Here is a 3964-nt window from a genome sequence, read left to right as displayed (position 1 = left end):
TTGCAGGGAAAAGGATGGCTGAAAAATGGGAAGCCTTCAAAAATGAAATAACAAGAATCCAGAGACAGGATGTTCTTGTTAGGGTGAAGGGCAAGGCTGGTTGGTGTAGTGAATGCTGGTTGATGAGAGAAGTTGAGGTTTTGGTCAAGGAAAAGAACGAAGCATATATCAGATACAGACAGCAGAGATCAAGTGAATCCTGAGAAGAGAGTATAAAGACAGTAAGAGTATACATAAGAGGGAAACCAGGAGGATAAAAAAGTCACATGAGATAGCTTTGATAAATAGAGTTAAGGAGAATCCAAAGGCATTCTACAAATACATTAAGGGCAAAAGGGTAACTAGGGAGAGAATAAGGACCCCTTAAAGATCAGCAAGGCAGCCTACGTGTGGAACCACAAGAGGTGGAGGAGATACTAAATGAGTATTTTGCATCAGTTTTACTGTGGAGAATGATATGGACTTTGTAGATTGTGGGGAAATAAATTGTGACATCATGAAAACAGTCCATTTTACAGAGGAGGAGGTGCTGAACAGCTTAAAACACAAAGGTGAATAAATGCCTGGAACCTGATCAGGTGTACCCTACTGTTATGGACCAGGAACCCCCAAAACATTTCAAAAAATTAGCCCGGACCCTAACTTTGCAAGTTACTTTAAGCAGGTGAAAAGTGAATTTTCCAGGAGTAATGCAGCTGGCATAATCACTTAGTTTTAAACAAAACTAAGATTACAGAATGAAACATAAGAGAACAGAATATCAAATAACTTAACCGATCCAAAAACCCAACGATTATCCCAACTTAATGATGCCTTCCCAAACTCCTTCAACAATCTCCTTAAAAACCCCTTGGCAAAAAAGGTTAAATCAATCACAGGGTCTTACAGGAGACAGAGATGGCAGAGGGATTCAGCATGGAACACCTTCTTTCATGTAGCTGTTTCTTTGACCAGCAGCAAAAAAACAACTGACTGCTACCTAAAACTAAACCAGAGGAAAGCTGAGCTGGGAGAATTGGACACTCTCCTTTCATTGCATGAGTGTTTATTTAAAAACCTAAAACCTCCTTCAAGTAGATAAATGCAGAAATTTCGGAATCTATGTGTTTACAACTCCTCTGAAAAATACCCAAGGACAACCTGACTTTGTTAAAGGAGCAGCATCGTGACACGTTAAAAAAAGCATAATCAATATCCAAAGATGGCTTCATTTTAAAACCCCTTAATTTTACATTGTTCATACACAACAACACCCATATACGTTACATTGACTATAATCACACAAACATGCAGTACTACATTCTATTTCAGTCTGTTTACTCCTGCCACCAAACGCCTCCATTTCTCATCCGAGTCTTGACAAAGCATCAGCAATCACCTTTTCTTGTCTTGCCACTTGCACAATTTTCAAATTGAATGGCTGTAACAAGATCCATCTAAACAGTCTAGAACTTTTGTCCTTAAATTTTTCCACAAACTTAAATGGGTTGTGATCAGTGTATATGATTGTCTCAGATACATTACTGGTAACATGAACATTGAAATGTTGTAACACCAACACCAAGCTCAAAGTCTCCTTCTCAACTGTCGAATATTTCTGCTGATAAATGTTCAATTTCCTGGAGAAATACCGAATTTATTTTCTTGTCATCTTCCTGTAAGAACACGGCATCAACAGCCACATCACTCGCATCGATAGCCATCTTGAATGGCTTTGTGTAATTAGGTGTGGCTAATATTGAGGCAGTAGTTAACACAGCTTTGAGGCTGTCAAATGCCTTCTGACAGTCCACTATACCTTGAAACTTATTGCCTTTCTTTAGCAATTCAATGAATGGAGCAGTCACACTGCTCAAATTTGGTAAGAATTTTCGATAAATTCCACTCAATTCCAGGAATCGTAATACTGCTCTTTTTGATAATGGTATGGGAAACTCCTCAATTTGTTTTTGCGTTCTGTGGGGTCATTTGTCCACGTCCAATAACTTGGCCCAGAAAGGTGACTTGGTCTTTGGCAAATTCACTTTTAGCCAGGTTTATCACCAAGCCTGCCTTCCAAAGTCAATCAAATAATTCTGATAAATGTTGCAAATGTTCCTTCCATGTGTGACTAAAAATCACCAGGTCATCTATAAATACAAGGCAACTGTGTAATCCGGAAATGACCTTATTGGTTAGTCTCTGAAATGTGGCTGGCACATTCTTCATACATGACTTTAAGTTGATAGTCCATTTGGGGTTATGAAAGCTGAAATTGTCTTCGCTCTTTCTGACAAAGGTACCTGCCAGTTATCCCTTGAGCAAGTCCAACTTAGTTGCTTGTCCCACCTTTTCAACATAGTCTTCCAAACGCAGAATCAGATATGCAGGTAATTTCCATATTGGTTAGTATTTGAAATGTGGCTGGTGCATTTTTCATACCAAACAGCATGACTTTAAATTGATTCAGTTAATTCGGCGTTATGAAAGCTGAAATTATCTTCGCTCTTTCCGACAAAGGTACCTGCCAGATTCCTCTTAGAAAAATAAGTTGCTTGTCCCACCTTTTCAATACAGTCTTCCAAACATGGAATCGAGTATGCATCAGTCTTTGTAACGGCACTGACTTTGCGATAGTCCACATATAACCATTGGGTACCATCTGGTTTTGGCACCATTACAATAGATGAGCTCCAGTCACTGTAACTCACTTTGATTATGTTGTCTTAGAGCATGCATTCAATCTCCTTTTGAACCTGTGCCAACTTCAGAGGGTAATGCTTATAAATGTGTTGCTTAATCGGAATAGCATCTCCTACGTCTCCTGCATCTCCTATCTCATGCATAATTAGGTTAGTACTTCTCAGCTTATTTTCACATATCTCCCCATGCAATAGTATTAACTCTTTCTGGTCATTTTGATTTTCCTCTGGAAGGTAACTCAATAACTTATCCCAATTTTTGACAACTTCCTCATTGTGCAATTTAATTTGAGGAATGGCCAATACAGAATCCTCTGAACTTGGTTCTTCCCTCTGTGTTGTAACCAATAACACAGTCTCCTTTGGCTTACCTTCCCTGCCAAAATACCTTTTGAACATATTCACATGACACACTCTTTGAGATTCCTTTCTGTCTGGAGTCCTTATCAAATAGTTCACCTCACTCAATCACCTTTCGACTTGATAAGGTCCACTAAACCTTGCTTTTAAAGGTTCACCTATCACTGGAAGTAACACTAACACCTTATCTCCGATAGCGAAATTGCGAGTTTTTGATTTCTTGTCTGCTTCCCGTTTCATTGTATGCTGTGATACTTTTAAATGCTGTCTAGCCAACTCCCCCACTCTCCATAACTGTTCCGTAAAATCTGACATATAGTCTAAATAGGGAAACCTCAATTCTGATTTACAATTTCCCCTAAATCAATTTTAATGGTCTTCTCACGTCATGCCCAAAAAAGCCGAATTCAAATGGACTGAATTTGGTTGATTCATTTGGTGCATCTCTGATTGCAAAAAGTACAAGTTGAATTCCCTTATCCCAATCATCTGGATAATCTTGGCTATAAGCCCTCAACATAGTCTTTAATGTCTAATGTCACCTTTCTAGCACTCCCTACAATTCTGGATATTACACAGTAGATTTTTTTATAATATATTTTTATTAAGAAAAAATAGGTTTTTAAATATTACAACAAATACAAAACAATGCAATTCAAAACAGTACAAAAATAGTACAAAACTAAATCCAAATAATAAAATTCCCCAACCCACCCTCCTATATGAATGCATAAACATATATAGAGAAGTATAAAATTTTAAAAAACCTAAACTAGCTATTTAACTAAATAAATACCTAGCAACAAACCAATAAATAGTAATAACTCAGCCCAGCCAAACAAAACACTCATACATTCACAGTTCCTCCTCCCTGGATATTGGACTCATGAAACACAATTGTTACGGCTATATAAAAGCCCTTG

This window comes from Chiloscyllium plagiosum, chromosome 3 (genome assembly GCF_004010195.1).
Source record: "Chiloscyllium plagiosum isolate BGI_BamShark_2017 chromosome 3, ASM401019v2, whole genome shotgun sequence".
Lineage (NCBI taxonomy): Eukaryota > Metazoa > Chordata > Chondrichthyes > Orectolobiformes > Hemiscylliidae > Chiloscyllium > Chiloscyllium plagiosum.
Note: the sequence above shows the minus strand (reverse complement) of the source record.